The 20,491-nt window shown below is 39.1% G+C and overlaps 1 protein-coding gene and 1 pseudogene across 1 annotated transcript in view; both read right to left on the reverse strand.

Moving 5' to 3' along the window:
* Marcal1 (SWI/SNF-related matrix-associated actin-dependent regulator of chromatin subfamily A-like protein 1) overlaps positions 1-20,491 on the reverse strand; it is a 453,729-nt gene that overhangs the window by 193,793 nt on the left and 239,445 nt on the right. The gene's annotated exons all lie outside the window — the stretch shown is intronic.
* Positions 3,177-3,295, reverse strand: LOC145414339 (5S ribosomal RNA; annotated as a pseudogene).

Here is a 20,491-nt window from a genome sequence, read left to right on the forward strand (position 1 = left end):
TTCTTCTTCTCTATGTATTCTTGTGTATTCATTTCTTGTTCTTTTATATTCTTCCTTTGTTCTGCTGTTACCTCTCTTTCTCCAATTGTTCCACACCTTATCTCTCTCTTTTTTTGCTATCATACACCTTCTATTAAACCACTCCTTTTTACTGTTTTCTTTCCCCCTTACTCTTGGTATAAATTTTTCCACTCCCAAATTATAGAGGTCTAGAAAGATATCCCACTTCCTCTGTATCTCTCTTGTTTCTCTGAATTTTCTCCAATCCGCATTTTCAAAAAAGTTTCTCAATCCTGTAAAATTTGCTTTCCCAAAGTTGTATTTTCCCTGTCTATGAAGCTCGTTTCTTGGCTCGACGTTCCATAGTAACATCTGGAAATCAATGACCACGTGATCACTTTTTCCTAAAGGACAGAGATATTTCAATGATTGTGTGTGTGTGTGTGTGTGTGTGTATTTACCTATTTGTAGTATACAGGAATTGAGCAATGCTCGTGTTGTCCTGTCTCTATATCCACATTTATCAATTCTACCTTTACACACATGAATGTTTTTCTCATGCACCACCTCTTTGTCTAAGTCGTTCCAAATATTTAAGTATTTAGCTAATATACCTAATTGCGATATACACGGAATGTACTATGCTCGTGGGTTTCCGTCGCTGTTTCTCAATAAGTCGAGTTTAACTTTAAACTCGTTTAAGTTTTTAGACTGGACGATCTCTTTGTCCAGGCTATTCCATAAGTTTATACTTCTGTAAGGAAAGCTATATTTCTTGATATCCTTCAAGCAGCTTGACTTTTTCAATTTCATTCCATGTCCTCTTGTTGCTCTCTTATCCCATACAAACAGATCTTCTTTGTCAATTTTATCTACTCCCACCATGGTCCTGAACACCGCAATCATGTCTCCCCTCTTTCTCCTTTCCTCTAATGAAGGCAAATCCAGTTTTTCCAGCCTCTCTCTGTATGACAGGTCTGTCAGACTGGGGACCATCTTGGTTGCTGTTCTTTGTATTCTCTCAATCTTGTTTATATCTTTCTTTCTGTGTGGGGATCACACTACCGCTGCATATTCTAACCTGGGGCGGATCATGGCCACTATCAATTTTTTCATCATTTCCTCATCCATATAATGAAATGCTACTCTTATGTTAGTCAAGAGTTTATAAGTCCCTCCAACTATCTTGTTAATGTGCTTTTCTGCTGACAAACTATCTTGGACCAGCACTCCCAAATCTTTCTCTTCTCTCCTTTTTGTGATTAATTCATTTCCCAACAAATAATTCAGTGATGCCCTCTTGGTACTTTTACCCATTTCCAATATTTTACATTTCTTTACATTAAATTTCATTTCCCACGTCCGGCTCCAATTGTGTATCCTATCAAAATCCTCCTGCAGTATTTTACAATCCTCCTCAACCTCTATCTTCCTCAAGATCTTTACATCATCAGCAAACAGACTTGCATAACTGTTCACTCTATCTACCATATCATTTACGTAAATCAGGAACATTACTGGCGCCAACACTGAGCCTTGAGGGACTCCACTTGTTACTTCCCTCCATCCAGACATCTTTTCCTTTATTACTGTCCTCATTTGTCTGTCTCTCAAAAAGTCTCTCATCCATTCCAGAAGTTTCCCCTTTAGTCCTCCTATATATTCTAGTTTCCACATTAGTCTCTTATGAGGTACCTTGTCAAAGGCCTTCTCTAAGCCTAAGTACACACAATCCACCCAACCATCTCTCTCCTGTACCACATCAATCACTCTTGAGTAAAAGCTCAATAAGTTAGAAACACATGACCTTCCACTTCTGAATCCAAACTGACATTCAGCCAAAATATTCATCTCTTCCAGATATTTTATCCATCTGTCTTTCAGGATTCTCTCACACAATTTTGCGACCATGCTGGTTAGAGACACTGGTCTATAATTCAGCGGTTCTTCCCTGTTTCCTCCCTTGTAAATTGGTACCACATTTGCCCTCTTCCATTCTTGTGGCACTTTCCCCTCTTCCAGTGAGCATACAATTAAGCTGTGAATTTTATCCGCCAGTTGTTCTCTGCATTCCTTCAGTACCCAATTAAAAATTTCATCAGGTCCTGGGGCTTTCCTTACGTCTTGAGTTCCCAGTAATTTATACACTTCCTGTACCTCCACTTTTATATCTTTCATCACCGGAACATTTCTAATCACTCCCTCCCCTTCCACAAGCTCCTTTTCTTTAGAGAAAACTGACTGGAAACGTTTGTTCATTATTTCTGCTTGCATTGCCGCATCCTTAAAGACCTCTCCATCTACTTTCAGCTTGGTGATTCCTTCCTTTTGTTTCAGTTTGCCATTAACAAATCTATAAAACAGTTTGGGTTCATCCTTGCATTTGTTAATTACACCTTTTTCAAAATTCCTTTCTTCTTCTCTACATATTCTTGTGTATTCATTTCATGCTCTTTTATATTCTTCCTTTGTTCTGTGGTTACCTCTCTTTCTCCAATTGTTCCAGGCCTTATCTCTCTCTTTTTTTGCTATCATACACCTTCTATTAAACCACTCCTTTTTCCTGTTTTCTTTCCATTTTACTCTTGGTACAAATTTTTCCACTCCCAAATTATAGAGGTCTAGAAAGATATCCCACTTCCTCTGTATCTCACTTGTTTCTCTGAATTTTCTCCAATCCGCATTTTCAAAAAAGTTTCTCAATCCTGTAAAATTTGCTTTGCCAAAGTTGCATCTTACCTGTCTATGAAGCTCGTCTCTTGGCTCGACGTTTCCTATTAACATCTGGAACTCAATGACCACGTGATCACTTTTTCCCAAAGGACAGAGATATTCCAATGATTCTATTACATCGGGTTCTTTGGTGAACAGTAAATCTAACCTTGCTGGTGTGTCCTCACCTCGAAACTGTGTCTCTTCTTTGACCCATTGCGTCATCACATTATTCATTATTATATTTAATAACATAGTGCCCCACGAATCCTCGCCGCCTCCCGAGTACCATTCCTCCCAGTTCACCTCTTTACAATTAACGTCACCCACCAAAATTATATTATTCATTCATTCATTCATTGCCAGACGCCATGTATCCCAAGCGGGGTGGCCACGGGCTTAGAGTTAATTGTTTTACAGGGAGGGGCACTAATCCTCCACCAACCCCACTGGACACGTAGGGATGCCAACAGCATCTGGTGTTCCCCGGCGGTCACCCATCCAAGTACTAACCAGACCCAACGTTGCTTAACTTCGCTGATCGGACGGGAAGCGGTGTACTCAACGTGGTATTGCTTTTCTCAATTATTTTTTGCAAGTAGCTAGCCATATCTGACAACATCTCATGGTATTCGTCATCCTTCCATGCTCTCGTCTTTGGGGTAACATACACTACCGCCATATCTCTCTTAACATTCTCTCCAGTTTCTGATTTCATATATATCACTTCAGCTCTGCCTTCTCCCATTTCCACAGTATCTACAATCATGTTGTTCTTCACTGCTATCATCACTCCTCCTCCCTTTTTTTCTTTTTTGTCTTTTCTCCACAGTTTGTATTTACCACCTTCCAAATGAACATCAATATCTTCTCTTAATTTGGTCTCTACAAAGCACATGACATCACATTCACGTTCTCTCAAGAAATCATTAATTTCGATCCTTGTCAATATGAAACCATCAACATTAGTAAATATCACCTTCAAATTATTTTTGACATTATTAATACCCTCTTCTCTCCTACTCTCTGTCCGTACCACTTCCTCAACTTCTGATCTTTCACAACCATCCCCCTTAGTTTCCTTCACTTCTATTTCCTTAAATACCATTTCCTTACTTTCATATCCAATACTCTCCAAAAAAAAGTATTACATTCTTCCTCTGTCCTCTTATCATTTTTTTCCTTTACTTCTTCCTTTAATGATTTTAAAACTTCTCTTTCTTCTTCATTCAGATCTTTTCTTATTATAATATTTACCATCCTCGCCTCTTTGCTTAATTACCAGGTCACTTTAAGTATCACATTTATTACACTTTCTGATGTAAACTTGACTCTCATTGGTCTTGTTTCCCCTTTCTTGTAAGGCCCTATCCTCCTTACTTCCTCAATTTCTTTTACCCGCTTGTCTCCTTCGGGATCAATCTTGCCTAATATTCCTCTCACCAGGTTCGTGTCTCTCTCGAGTCTTACGAACCTAACCTTCTCTTCCTCTTCCCTGTTTCCAAATACTACCACACATCTGTTCCTTTCTACAGTTTCTCTCACTATTTTCTCTTTTTTCTTCAGTATTTTCACTACATTTTCTTCCATTTCTTTCTTGTTCATTTCCCTTTCTTCCTGGATGATCTCTCTTAAGCTGACCATTTCTTTCTGTTCTTCTTCTACGTGAGCCCACTTTGCCTTATGTCCTTCTAATACATTACTCATCTTCTCCGTTTTATTAGTACTCTCTTCTAGTTTCCTCCTCAGTTCAACATTTTCGCGCTTCAAATTCCTAATCTCTTCATTGGCTGTTTCATTGGACTGGATCAGACTCTGTATGGTGGTTTCCGTATTTACTGACACATCCTTTATCACTAGATTCTCTACTTTCTTTTCGAGTTCACTAATCCTCATAATTAATGTTTTAACCAGGTCCATGACATTGGTATTAGCATCAAATCCTTGAAATTCCAGTCCCTCATTGTTTATATTTTCGGCCATATTTGATGTTGGTTAAATACCAAAACAGCTGTTACCGAAAAAAAAAACTACAAACATTCATGTACAATCTAGTCAATAAATCTTTACATTTTTGGTAGTCTATAAACTTTCATTATTTTGAATTTAAAACAAGACCTTAGGAATAAGTCAAGCTCATACTGTCCCATGTCTTAAACCATATTTATCGTACATATCCTTAAATTTCATTCGGTAGTGCAGTCCATTGATAGATTGCTCTGTTTGGGAAGCTGAATTTCCTTACGTCTTTATCACCTCTCTTCTTATGCAGTTTTTTGCAGTGTCCTCTTGCTGATGCTTCTCCATATGTTAAGTAATCATTTATGTCTATTTTCTCCTTCCCTGATATGCACTTATATAGCATTATCATGTCACCTCTTTTCCTTCTCTCCTGTAGTGTTGGTAGATTCAGTTTATTTAGTCTTTCTTCGTAGCTTACGTCCCTTAAGCTTGGTATCCATCTTGTAGCGGCCCTTTGAACTTTTTCAATCTTGTCTATATGCTTTTTGAGATGAGGACTCCAGACTACTGATGCATATTCCAGGGTTAGTCTAATGAATGATGTTATTATCCTTCTTAGCATGTCTTCATTTATGTATGTGAATACTATTCTCATATTTGCAAGCAGTGTATACATGTTCCGTACCTTCTCGCTGATGTGGTCAGCCGGAGATAGTCTGTTATTGATAATCACACCTAGGTCTTTCTCTCTTTATGATGTATATAGGGTTTTATTTCCTAACTTATAATCCCAATCAGGTCTTTTTCCACTTTTACCAAACTTGATTACATGACACTTGTCCACATTGAATTCCATTTGCCATGTACTACTCCATTCATGAAGTTTATTTAATTCTTCTTGTTGCTCTTTACAAGAGTCTGTGTTAGTAATTCTCCTTTGTATTTTTGCATCATCTGCAAACATATTCAGATAGCTCTCATTTCCAGTGTTACTGTTTATATCATTTATATACACTAAAAACATGATTGGTGCCAGCACTGAACCCTGTGGTACTCCACTAGTCACTTCTTTCCATGATGAGTAGTTTCCTCTTAGTACTGTTCCCATTTCTCTTTTTATGAGAAAGTCTTGCATCCAACAAAACAGTTTGCCTCGAATTCCTCCTTGATGGTACAGTTTCCATAAAAGTCTTTGGTGTGGTACTGTGTCAAAAGCTTTCTTGAAATCTAAATAGATACTGTCCACCCATTCTTCTCTTTCCTGTATTGTGTTTGTTACTCTGTCATAGTAGCTCAACAGATTAGTAACACATTAATTTCGTTTTCTGAAACCACTGTCTTTCTGTTATCATACTGTGTTCTTCTAGATGATTTACCCAAGCTTTTCTTATAAGTTTTTCTAATACCTTGCTTACAACACTGGTCAGTGATACTGGTCGGTAGTTGAGTGGATTTTGTCTATTTCCTTTCTTGAATAAGGGGACAATATTTGCTTTTTTCCAAATATCAGGTAGTTTACCTTGACTCAAGGATTTCTTGAAAATTAAAAATAATGGTTTACTTAACTCCTTTGCACATTCTCGTAATACCCAACATGAAATTTCATCAGGACCACTTGCTTTTCCTCTGTCTAATCTACTTAACTCCTCCTGTATTGCTTTTTCTGCTATTTGTATATCTGGTAGTATGTGTGGACATGCGTGTTCCACATAGTCCCTCTCAAAATTTTTTTCTTCTGTAAAAACTAATTGGAAATTCTTATTTAGTGCTTCACAAATATCTTTCTCTTCTGTACGAGTGATTCCCTCGTCCGTAATGGATTCTATTATATCTTTTACTTTGGTTTTGCTTCAGATATAGCTGCAAAACAGCTTTGGTTGATCACTACTTTTATTTATTATATCCTCCTCAAACTGTTTTTGGGCTTCCCTCCTTATTCTTGTATAGTCGTTTTTTGCCTGTTTGTAATTATTATACGCCCTTTCACTATTGTGTCTTCTGTATCTATTCCACGACAAATCTCTTCTTTCTTTTGATTTTTTACATTCTGTATTGAACCATTTCTGTATTTTCTTATCTGCTTCTTTGTGCTGTGGGATGTACTTCTGGACTCCTATTTCATAAAATTCACAAAATTTTTTATATACAGCATTTAAATCTTGACCTCTAAGCTCATTTTCCCAATCAACTTCTAAGAAATACTTCTTTAGGTCTTGATAATTTCCCTTTTTATAGTTTAGGCTCTTTTTGTAACTGTCATTGCTGTTTACTATGTCATATGCTATCCTGAAGTTATAATTTAGTACTGCATGATCGCTTTTGCCGAGTGGAGGGTGATATATTAAACTGTCAATATCATTTTCTTGCCTAGTAAATATTAGATCTAGCACTGAAGGTACATCAAGTCCTCTTTTTCTGGTGGTTTCCCTCACATGTTGCGTTAGGAAGAACTCTTGCACGAGATCCAGGAGCTTTTGGTCCCAACAGCTTTCTTGGCTAATTATATCTAGAGTATTCCAATTTATATTTGTATTGAAGTCCCCAGTTAGTATAATTCTTTCCGATTTCTCTTCCATTTTATGTAGTAATGATCTTATACTCTGAATTGTACTCTCTGCCAGGTCCTCATATTCGTCTCTTTCCCATGTGTTTGATCTGGGTGGCATGTACAAATTGGCTACAATTACTTTACCTTCAGATGTGTTGATCTCTACTGCAATCAGTTCTAGTTGTGATGGTATATCTAGTTTTATTTCATTGACTTTTAGATTTTTCTTAGTTAATATTATAATTCCTCCTCCTTTTTTTAAATTTCTGTCTCTTCTCCATATATTGTATTCCTCTAAGTTTAGTATGTCATTGGATATCCTTGGTGTTAATTTTGTTTCAGTTAGGCATATTATTTGTGGTTCATTTTCTCTGACATAATCAATCATCTCTAGTAATTTAGATACCATTCCATCCACATTTGAGTACATCAACTTTATCATCTTGTTTATATACTTGTCATGACATGGTTCTACTACCTTCCTCCTTTTTCTTCCATCCTGTTTGTGTACCACTTTCGTACATGCAATCCTATTACTTTGTAAAAAAAATGTCTTTTTCTCCTCTTCTGATCTTCCCTCAATTTTTGTTTTTGCTTCCTCCCTTTTCTCTTTCAGTATTCCAGTTCCTCTTGTGTTAGGCATCTTTTTATCCATACATTTTTGAACTCCTCTTTTTCCATAAGATTCTTTGCATTTTTTAGTATCTCTTCCACAGTGTTTACACTCTGGAAAGTCACCTTTAGAGGTCTTGTCTTGCTTTTCTCTTATTTCCCTAACCTTTTGTGTTCCTCTATGTCTTTACTACAGATTTCCTCTGAAGCTTCTTTCAGTAAGCTCATTACATTTGCCATCTCCTTTTTGTCTCTTGTGATCTTGTTTTTTATTTCTTCCTCTTCTATACCAGTGATTACTATAGATTTGTTTATATCTACTAAATCTCTGACTATCTTTGGATTGTTTTGGATTATTCTCTTCACTTCCATTTTAATGCTTTTTTCCTCCACCCTTGTTTCTAAGTCTTTCATTACTTTCACCATTTCAGCATACGTGGTTTCTACATCATTTCTGTAGCTTTGCACAGCTTCATTCACCTGTGTTATCTTCTCCTCAATATCACTGCTCTGGTCCATAAGACTGCTTGCTTGCCTAATTGTCTCTGTGTCATCTTTGAACTCTTCCATAACACTCTCGTGATTGACTACTGTACTTGCCATTTCACTCACTTTCTTCCTAAGCGTACTCAATTCCACTGTTAGTTCACTGATGGTTGTGTCTTTCTTATTGGCCTCCCTTCCTAGTTTTTCTATTTCTTCCTTTTGCAAGTGCATTTGCTTCTTTATTTCATCAATTTCATTTTTGAAAGCCATTTCTAGTTTGTGTACACATTCAACCAGTCTATTGTGAGTCTCCACTTCAACCAGTTCTTGGTAGAAATCATTTTGCTTTTTACTTTTATCCCTTTTCTTTTCCAAATTTGTTTTACTAAAGTATGTATCCATTTTGCAATACTACAAGAACAGAGTATGTACTTACAGAGTATGTACACTTTCCCTGTGTGTGTGTGTGTGTGTGTGTGTGTGTGTGTGTGTGTGTGTGTGTGTGTGTGTGTGTGTGTGTGTGTGTGTGTGTGTGTGTGTGTGTGTGTGTTTCTTACCTAATTGTATTTTTACAGGACTAAGTCAAGCTTGCTGTGTCTTGTCCTTTAATACTGTTTTATCATATTTTTCTTTAAAACTGTGAATGTTTTTGGCACAATTTCTTCCAGAAATGTATTCCACTTATCTATTGCCCTGTCTGGAAAGCTGCATTTTCTCACATCTTTCTTTAATCTTTTCTTTTATAATTTCTTGCTGTGTCCTCTTAAAGATGACTGTCTAGGTACTATACACAGTATTCATTAATATCAATCTTTTCTTCTCCTTTAAAACATTTATATATCATGATCTTATCACTTCTTTTTCTTCACTTCTAATGTTGGTAATTGTAGCTTATCAAGTCTTTCTTCATAACTAAGATCACTCAGGATTGGCACCCATCTTGTGGCTGCTCTTTGTACCTTCTCAATCTTCTCAACATGCATTTTCAAATGTGGGTTCCATATTGCTGTTGCACATTCAACTGTTGGTCTTATGAATTATGTAATTATCTTCTTTACCATCTCCTCATTGATGTATGTAAAGGCTACTCTCATATTCACTTAAAAGTTACACATGTTTCTTTTTCATTTATATGGTCTTCTGGTGATAGTCTCTGTTATTGATGATTGCTCCTAAATCTTTCTCATTGTTAGATACCTTTTGCTCCCTAGTTTATTGTCCCAGTCAATACATGCCATTTTTCTGTATTGAATTCCATCTGCCATTTATAACTCCATTCATATAATTTTGTTAATCCTTCTGTAATTCCTTACATGAGTTCTCCTTTTATATTGTTCTTTGTATTTTGGCATCATAAGCAAACATATTCATGTAAGTCACTGTTCCAATGTCATCATTTACATATACCGGAAACATGACTGGTGCCAACACTTAACCCTGGGGGACGCCACTTGTAACCTTTCTCCTGGACAAGTACTTTCCTCTTAAAATTGTTCTCATTTCCCTTTCTCTTAAAATGTCTTGCACCCAGTGCAGAAGATTTGTCTAGATACCTCCTTTGCATTCAAGTTTCCATAAATACTTTTCATGAGGTACTCTGTCAAAAGTTTTCTTGAAATCTAGGTATGTACTGTCTACCTATCCATCTCTTTCCAGCATTGTTTCTGCCACTCTGACATAGTAACTTGAGAGATTTGTTACACATGAATATACCTTTCTACGCCCAGATGACCTTTCTGATAACATTTCATACTTTTCCAAGTGTTCCACCCATCTCTTTCTTAATAACTTTTCTATTGTTTTGGTTACAACACTACTAAGTGAAACTGGTATGTAGTTCAGTGGGCACTGTCTATTGCATTTTCTTATACAGAGGGACTATGTCAGCGGTGGTAGGTGGGGGCACTTACCATCCACTCATTTGATGCAGTGTTGCTCTCGGGTGCCTGGCTTTCCTCTCCTCCATTCTTCTTTCCTTCCATCCTCTTCTGTCTTTCTTTCCTTCATTCTTTCCTCGTCCTTCTGCCCATGGGTGACTTTACACTCCCTCTTCTGTCTTTCTTTCCTTCATTCTTTCCTCTTCCCTCTGCCTGTGGGTGACTCTACACTGAGTGACAAGCCAAATGGATTCCTGTACACCAGGAAACCATTTATTATGCTGGGTGGTAACCATATAACCAAACTTTGGTGCCTGGTGGTTTAATGGGTAATTATGGCACTCCAATCGGATTGAACCAGTGAAGGTATATATCCAAGGCGTGGTTGGGGTTTATTACCCACATGATGCCACTCAGGGATGAGTGAAGCTGGTTACTCTCATCTTAAATGTCAGAACTAACTCGCCTAGCCTGGGGCTCCTACCTCCTCAAGGGGCAATGTAGGATTGGATGATGAATGAATGAATGATGAACTATGTTAGCCTTTCTTTATATTTCAGGTAACTTCCCTTGATTTAGTGAGTGCAAGAATTATCGTGGCATAAGTTTACTGAGTGTTAAACAGGGTTTGAAAAAAGCGTGTCATAAATGATTTATGACAAGACAGTGATTTAAATCAATCATAAATGTCATAAATGTCATAAATATATAATGCCCCAAATTTCCAAAAATATGTATCAAACTGTGTACACTTAAAAAAATATGAAATTTTACTAGTACATAAAGCTCTATTTCATGCTGTCCCATAATAGGGAGCTACACTCAAAATGTCAGATAAGGACAAATAAAGTAACATGTCATGTATTTTAGTTTGCTTTTACCTGGCCAAGAATTCAGTACACTGTGATAGACATAAATGAAACAAAACCATACAATCATACATGCATAAGTTATACAGGCTGCTCCTTAAACAATAAAATTAAATAATATTTCTGATTTGATGGAACAGTGATAAAAAATTATATATTTTTTTGTACCAACTTAATAAATTATAAATTTTATAATTCTCTATTCTTTCTGAAACTAAAATTTTATAACTATTCCTGAACATTTTAAATAAAGAGTATAAACGTTTAGATTTAGGGTACATTACTTTAACATATTTCTTAATTTTTATTATAGAACATTTTTCCTTTTAATAACTACAATGATTAACTGTAATTGGTTGGTTACATTTATGTATGGATGCATTTATACTGGGAGAAAATAAGTAAATAAAACTTTGTGAAATTATGCCCGTAATATTTTTTACAATTATGACATTAATGACACAAAAATTGCATCAAAAATTGCTGATTTAAATCACTGTTTTAAATCACCTGATTTAAGTCATGCCAACCCTGGTGTTAAAGGGAAGTTAATGGAATAACTGTTATACAGAAATTAAGAGATATGAGAAGTCCTAGTGAGTGATCAACAGGGTGGCTTTCGGAGTGACAGAGGATGTATGGATCAAATATTTGCAGTGAGACAGATAGTGGAGAGTGCTTGTGAGAACGACTATAAGGTGTTTATGGCATTTAAGGATCTGGAAAAAGCATACAACAAAGTGGACAGAGAAGGATTGTGGAAGGTTTTGCACATGTATGGTGTAGATGGTGAGCTGCTAGGTGCCGTCATGAGTTTTTATGATGGTGGTGAAGCATGTGTAAGGGTAAATAGGCATCTAAGTGAATGGTTCATGATCAGTGTGGGCCTGCGACATGGTTGTGTGATGTTCCCATGGTTGTTCAATGTATATACGAATGGGATGATGACAGAAGTAAAAACACGAGTAATGGAGAGAGGGATGGTGTTGGTAATGAATGGTGATGGATGGAATATCTCAAATTTGTTGTATGCTGATGATGCAGTGCTACATGCAAATACCAGACAAGAACTTAGTAGACTAGTGCAGAGTTTTGTTGATGTCTGCGAGTGTCGTGCCTTGACGGTAAATGTAGAAAAGAGTAAAGTGATGGTTATCGAGAAGGTGACTCCCTGTGTGATGTTACAGCGAATGAAGAGAGACTGTAATTGGTGAGAGAGTTCAAATACCTGGGTACAGTTACAGACAAGAGAGGAAAATGTGCAAAAGAAGTGGAAAGTAGAGTGACACAAGGAAGGAAAGAAGCTGGAGGTATGAAGGCCTTAACAGAGACAGGGGCTTGAGTGCTGCAGCTGAGTAAGCCTTACATGAAGGAGTGTTAGTGCCAACTTTAAAATCTGGATGTGAGACTATGGAGTGGCATGAAAATGAGAAGTCATGAGTGAGAGTAGCAGACATGGGAGTACAGAGAGTGGATAGGATATGAAATAATGCAATTCGTGAAAGATCCAGAGTGAGGAAGTCTGTGGACACCAGAATTGAAGTGTGTGTACTGAGATGGTATGGTCATGTGGAGAGAATGGATAACAATAGAGTAGTGAAAAAGGTATATCTAAGTGAATATGAAGGACAGAGGAGGCGAGGTAGGCCAAGGAGAAAGTGGAGGGATATGGTGAATGAGTGTGTGAGGAAGAGAGGTATGGAAGTCGGTGAGGTTAGGGGACTGAGAGGAGAACGAGCTGGCTGGATAAAAGTTGTGAGAAGAAGCACATGATCAGGGATTTTGTACCCTTTTTTAACCCGCCGCATCCTGGCAGATTTTTCACCAATGACCCCCTCCCCAATCCCGGCAGATTTTCAAAATTATTATTTTTTTGGCTAAAACCTCCACTTTTTATGAGAAACATCGAAAATTCAGAGAGAGAGTGCTCACCTGAGCTTGGAAGTGCCCTGTACAGGTGACACTCCCCTCCCCTGGTACTGTCTTCTCTGGAGTCCCACTCCCGAGAAGACATTTTCTATGGGAGGGGTAACTATTCCAAACCACTCAGAAAAGGTAGATAAATATATATTTGTTATGAATTTACATGTAGTACAAGAGTATATTGGTTTTCACACAATAATATACACTCAATGCTCGTAAATCACAGCAATTTAGGTCTGGACCACTGCCGTGATTTATGAATAACTCTTATGCGAAAAATTAATTTGGGTCTGGACTTTGGCCAACCCGCCCCCACAGCACCCTACCTACACCTATCTAGGCACCATCAAACTCAAACATACAAATTTAGGAATATTCAGTGTAAGTATTAAATAGAAATAAGCCATGTTAAGGGATCTCACCTTATTCCTATGACGAAATTGCTTAAGTGAATGGAGTGGGGTGGTGTTGGGAAGAACTTAGAACCTCTCAGCACTTGTTCTTCCCAAACTCTTTTGCCAGCTTTGAAAACTTCTCTCCCCTCTAAACACGACGAATGAGCTCCAAACGTTGACTGTACAACAACAGCGGCAGCTTCTTGACACCATACTGCTTAGAGCGCTTCATCGGGGGATTGGGAGGGGCCATGGCAGGTAGGAGGCGGGGGGAAGTTGCACAATATAGGCAGGTAGCTCTCGTACTCCATGGCGACGGTCTGTAGTGTGTGGACTGGCGGGACAAGAACAACAACAACAACATGGCGGCATTAGTATGCACACATGCCACCAGGGACGCGCGGTGATTGGTTGTTGGGTTGCGATTTTCAGTTTGAATGCTACGGTCTACGGTTCTCCTCAGAAAAGTCCCACTTGGGTGCCGAGGTCCACGATTTTCGTGACCTAACAGTGATTTAAGGTTGCCAGCAGTCTGACGGCCACATAGCCGTGATTTACAAATCCGTGATTTATGACCGTGCGATTTACAAGGATTGAGTGTAGGTGATATAAGTATTGTTTCACTCACATCACACATCAAGATACTGCACCTTCCTTGGTGACATTACCTCATCATTTCTGCTCGTTTCTTTCTCTAACGCCATGTAATATTTGTCCTCCACATTGGGAATCACTTCTGCCTTGAATTTCATCGGAGGAGGAGAGACCGTGACGTGACATGTCTTTACTGGCCAGATCACTGATAACAGGTGAGTTGCCGAGAAAATGGCATGCAGGTGGGGGGGAGGGGGTCATGCGGGTCTAGGCAGTGTTGCCACCTAGCAGCGAGTAGAGGATGGTCTCCCACATATGCCTACCAAAAATCACCAGCAAAACTTGAAAAATGTGCAAATAACAGACCTCGCAATTGCAAAATGTGTAAACACATTGTCGGGACTGAGCATGACAAAACGTTGCAACATGTATCTATGTTGATGGGATGCAGTGGGTTAACATGGCAGCATTCGGATTTGCTCCATTGGAAACATTTATGTGAAGCTACAGAATGTGGTAGAAGTTTTTGGTGTATCAAATAGAGCCAGGATTCCGGGGGCTTGAATGATGAATGAATGGAAGCGTGGCCCATTAAATATGCAAACTTGGGCTGTCTGGACATTGCTACTCCTCACTCTGCCCTTGGGTGGGAAAGGGGGCCCGGATGATGATGATGATGATGATGATGATTCCACTGGGTCACTTAATTCTTCTTCACATTCTCTTAACACCCAACTAGGTATTTCATCTGGTACGTTTGCTATCCGTTTATCTCAATTTTTCATTTCATCTTCAATTTCTCTTTTACCAAGACAAATGTTTCCCAGTTAGTGTGGTGTTGCTTGTATTATTTCATCCATTTAAAATGGCTATTCTTTAGTGAATACTGACTGAAAATTATTACTAGAACTTTGTAAATGTCTTCTCCCTTAACACAGTTCTTACCTTTGTCAACTATACTCTGTATCTTATCTTTGACCTTACTTTTGCTTATTATGTAGCTGAAAGAGTTTTGGTTGGTCCTTACTTTTAACTATAATGTCTTTTCCAAAAATCATTTGAGCTCCCCTTATGATCCTGGTGTAATCATTTCTTGCCTGTTTATATTTCTCATGTGCTTGTTCACTGCTATCTTCTGTATATCTATTCCATAGTACAGTACTCGTCAAAATTACACAGCGCCTTCCACCGGGCAACCAATACTTATGGCCAAAAAAGAATCACCCATTTTTGGGGGTAAAAACTGAGCCACAAGTTTGCACTGCGAGCATGATGTCACGGTAGCCTGAGGCCTTCCGACGTGCAGGTTGGTCCCCACCTCAGTTGCCCACGGGCTGCCTGAGAGAGAGGAGCTTCGCCGCGTCTCCCTCTGAAATTACGCCATTTTTTACCGAGTGTCCCGCAGTGTTTTGGCTTTCGCCACTTTGTTATGGCACCTACCCGTGAAATATCGAGTGAAATCATATCCCAGATCATTGCTCTAAAGGAGGCAGGCCACCAGACAAAGGAAATTAGTGAATTGGTTGGTGTGGCACGATCGACAGTGCGTCGTTGGTGTGCGCGGTTTTAAGTGGAAAACAGTGGTGAAATTCCCACAAAGAAGCCGCGGTCTGGTAGGCCTAGGAAAACTTCCCCAAGGTCTGTTAATGTTTTAAAACATGCAGTGGAGTTGAATCCTCGTGTGAGTGCAAGAAAAATAAAGGAAAGCAACCCGGAAGTGTTTGGTGAGGTGTCTGTGAGAACTGTGTCTCGTATGTTCATGAACTTGGTTACACAAGTCACAGGCCTGTGAAGAAGTCTCTTCTCACAAAGAACCAGAGACTTCGTAGGCTTGCCTTTGCTAATAAATATCTCCACTGGGGTAAGGAGCAATGGTTGTCAGTGTTGTGGTCTGATGAGGCAACGTTTAGTGTAACCTGTAACAGAGGAGCACGTGTACCGACGCAAAGGTAGTGACCCACTTGACCCACAGTACATAGAAAGCACAGTTAAACATCCTGATTCACTCATGGTATGGGCTTATTTTTCAGGGCAAGGTTTGGGGAAGCTTGTTGTGCTTCCAAAGAATGTTAGAGTGAATCAGGATGTTTACCTGGAGCTTCTGTGTGATCATTTACCAGACTCCTTCAAGCTAACAGGTGCACGAGTGCTTCAGCAGGACGGTGCACCTGCTCACAAGGCCAAATCGGTCACCAAATGGCTTCATGACTGCAAGATCTCATTCATGAAAGACTGGCCCGGAAACAGCCAAAACCTCAACCCAACTGAAAACATCTGGTACCTCGTAAAGAAGAGTCTCCAAGGGAAGGACGTGAGCTCTCTGCCTAAGATGGAAGCTGCAATTCGTGACTCCTGGGAGAAAATACCCCTCCAGCACCTCAGGAGCCTCGCCCTTTCACTTCCAAGACGTCTCAGGTCCATGAAGAAGCGTAAAGGATACCCTACGAAGCACTAAAGGTAAATAAAATGTATTACAGTAAACTCGCCCGGAACACGTTCTCGCCGAATGCGCTCACAATTATACACGGTTAGTGCTGGGATATGTATAAGATAACGTAAGATTAAAGAACCATTACGAAAACTATATATTTACGCAAGAGAGGTCTTTGATAGGCCAAATCCTCGAACATCAGCTCAGCAAGCACGGTTTGTTTTGATCACGTGATGTGATTCGTTGTACTGCTTTTCCTCAGTGCTGTATTTGTAAGTTAAATATTTACAGTACTGTTCTGGTAAGTTTATGTGCAAGTTAAAGTATTATTAAATAATGTTCAAGCAAGAAATAAAGTCTTATAACCAGTTTTCCGATAGGCATCTAAATATTACCTTTTTTATTTATTTGTTAAATATTTGCTGTACTGCTTTTCCACAGTACTGTATCTGTAAGTTAAATATGTACTATTCTGGTATGCATTTCTAAGTTAAAGCACTTAAAGAAAGTTAAAGCATTAAATAAAGCCTTGTAACCAGTTATAGATTACACACGATCGGTGGGTTCCAAGACAATTCGCCCTCATGTTAATTCCCCGTCAAAACAAGAACAATTCCCCATCAGGACAATTTGCACCCTATATGATTCCCCGTCATTCTATAAATATATTAATTAATCAATACTTTTAAAAATATACTTATTATTAATTAATCAATACTTTAATAACTAGATTTCAGGGGGATCCATCAAAGTCTATGTTGTCTTGTTATTGCTGTGACAGCGAACTGGCTTGACAGCGAATAGTCCAGAAACCATTTTGCTCCCTAGACTCCCTAAATGTGGTATTTTGCTGTTATCTGCCATTGGTAATCAATATGAAGCACTTTAAGTGGTTAGAAGGTTTATTTAAAGTTATAACTTACAAATACAGTACTGCACAGCAAAACTTCGACATACAAATACGGAAACACAAGGCAACATTCCAACGCCGACTGGTTTCGGCATCGGAATGTTGCCTTGTGTTCAGGTATTTGTATGTTGAAGTTTTGCTGTGCAGTACTGTATTTGTAAGTTATAACATTAAATAAACCTTCTAACCACTTAAAGTGCTTCATATTGATTACCAATGGCAGATAACAGCAAAAGACCACGTTTAGGAGATCTAGGGAGCAAAATAAGGAGTAGTTAAAACTTACCGGTTTCGCACCGAACGCGCCACATTAGGAACGAAACCCAAGCGTTAGGGGCGAGCTTGCTGTACTTATATGTTCTTCCAATGTTGAAAGGTTTGTTTCGTAGTAGGGACGCAGGGCGCTTCATACTTCTGACGAGTACTGTAGGTCTCTTTTTATCTTTGGTTTTTGCACACTGATTATTAAGGCATTTGTTTAACCTCTCATTTTCTCCTTCTGATGGGGAATGTGCTTTACAACTCCTGCTTTATAAATTTAAAAAAATTTTAAGTACTGTATTGAGTGTCTACATCTGCTTCTGTCAGTTCTTGTTCCCAGTTAACTCCTTTAAAATATTTCCATAGTTCTTTGTAGTTTCCCCTTTAATAGTTCAATAGGTTATAATTTTCTTCTTCATTTATTCTTTAATACTTCATTAGGTTCTTATAATTTTCTCCTTCATTAATTCTTTTATACTTCAATAAGTTCTTAAAATTTTCTTCTTCATTAATTATGTCATATGTTACAATAAAGTTATATTTCAGTAATACATGGTCACTCTTCCCATGCGGAGAACTACAAATTATGTTTTCAATATCATCCTTTTGCCTTATGAACACCATCTCTAATAAGGATGGTTCATCTAATTCTCTCTTCCTGGTACTCGATGTTATATACTGGTATAAAAAGAAATCTTCAGTTAATTCCAAAAGATTATCCCAGTGGTGTTCAGTACAGTAATACCTCGATATACAATACCCCTAGTTGCGATACCCTGGCTTAAGATTGGGGGTAGAAATACCACCACACCCTGCCTAACAATGGCCAAACCCTGGTTTAACAATGTGGTTTGATTTTTTTACCCATTTTGATATTTTAGTCAGAAACTTTGTGTTTAGTTTGATTTATAAACTGTTTTTAGACTTAGATTAATGTATTTCAGCCCTGGGGGTAGGGGGGTTTCAAGAATACTCCCCCAGTATCCCTGCTTGTCGTACGAGGCGACTAAAAGGGTTGGTGGTGGGTTAGTGCCCCACCCCGTAAAAAGAACTAACTAAAAAAGCAAATAAAGCGCCTCGGACCCGGACGGACCATACGTTGATGACTAAGGAACGGACAAAGGACATTCTGAGAGTAGGAACGTGGAATGTGAGAGGAGTGAATGATGAAGTGAAAGAGAGAGAGATTGTCCAGGTGCTTGAGGATGCAAAAGTGGATATATGTGGATTGACTGAAACTAAATGGAAAGGTGAAAGGATGAGAGAATGGGAATACGGTGTAGGTATATGTGCGGGAGTCAGTGAGAATGAGAGGGCAAGAGAGGGAGTATGTCTGATGATAAGCAAGAAGTGGAAGGAGAATATAAGAGAGTATGGAACAGTGGGTGCAAGGATTGTATGGGTGAGGATGAAAGTAGGTATACAAGCATGGGCGATTGTATGTGTATATGCTCCAACAGAGGATCGAGTGGCAAGAGTGAAAGATGAGTTTTGAAGTAGAGTAGAAGCATGTATGGACAAGTTTGAGAGGAGCGAGAGAGTGCTGTTGATTGGAGACATGAATGGCAAAAGTCGGGAATGTACGAGTGGATGGAGTGGTTGGTCAGTGGGGTGTGCCAGCGGAAGTAGATGGGAATGGTAGTGCTTTGGTGGACATCTGTGCTGGTAAGGGTTGGCAATAGCCAACACCTACTTTCGTCATAAGATGATCCACCAGTATACATGGAGAGTAATGAGGAGGATGGATGGTGAACTTGTTGAACGAAAGGCAATGATAGACTACGTGTGTGTGGATGAGCGAATGAGAAGACAAGTGTTGGATGCAAGGGTGTGGAGAGGGTGGGGGAATGGAGTCTCGGACCATCACTTAGTGATGGCCAAGGTAGAGCTGCAAAGAAAGTGGTTGAGGAGGCGAAGGGGAAGACAGGAGGAAGCAGCTCCTGTGAGAAGAGTGGAGAAATTGCAAGATAGTGAGAAGAGGACAGAGTATAAGAGCATAGTGGAAGAAAGATTGGGAAGGTATGAGCTAGAGCAGACGGAAGGGGTGGAAGACGTATGTAAGATATTCACGGAAGAGATAAGCACAGCGTGTGAGGCGGTTTGTGGAGTGAGGAGGAGATGCAAGGGTGGGCAAGGGACAGCATGGTGGAATGATGAGGTGAAACGAGCTGTGGAACAAAAGAAGAAGGCATATGGTGAATGGTTGGCGAGTAGAGGTAGGGGAGAAGATGAGAGAGAGAAGAGAGAAGTATATGTGAGCAGGAGAAGGGAGGTTAAGAGACTGGTGAAGGAGAGTAAGAAGAAAGTGGATGAAGAGTTTGGGAGGAATCTGAGTGTGAAATGGAGGGAGAGTAAGAAATTGTTTTGGAAGGAGGTAAAGAAAGTAAGGCAGTGTGAAAGGGGAAATAGTAGGGGAGTGAAAGATAGGAATAATAGATTGTTGGTGGAGAAGAGAGAGAAATTGAGGAGATGGAAGGAGCACTTTGAGGATTTGTTGAATGTGGAGAGTGAGAGCAGTGTGAGTATAAGTGGTTGGGGAATGGCTGGGAGAAGAAGAGATGAGAGGAGGAGGAAGAGATCAGTGGGTCGGAAGTAGTGGAAGCGATGAAGAAGATTAAGCTGGGAAAGGCCCCAGGAATTGATGGAGTGTGTGGTGAAATGCTTAGGTATGGGGGTGAGATTGTTGTGGAGTGGATATGGAAGTTGTGTAGATTGGCTTGGGAAGAGGGAAGGGTTCCAGAGGACTGAAATCAGGTATAATTGTTCCTCTGTACAAAGGAAAAGGGGAGAGAGAAGTATGTGGTAACCATAGGGGTATTTGCCTTCTTAGTGTGACTGGTAAAATATATGGTAGAATACTCATTGATAGGGTTAGGCATATGACAGAGGAGCTAGTTGGAGAAGAACAAGG

This window comes from Coenobita brevimanus, chromosome 98 (genome assembly GCF_032717465.1).
Source record: "Coenobita brevimanus isolate Jiangsu-jjx chromosome 98, ASM3271746v2, whole genome shotgun sequence".
NCBI classification, from domain to species: domain Eukaryota; kingdom Metazoa; phylum Arthropoda; class Malacostraca; order Decapoda; family Coenobitidae; genus Coenobita; species Coenobita brevimanus.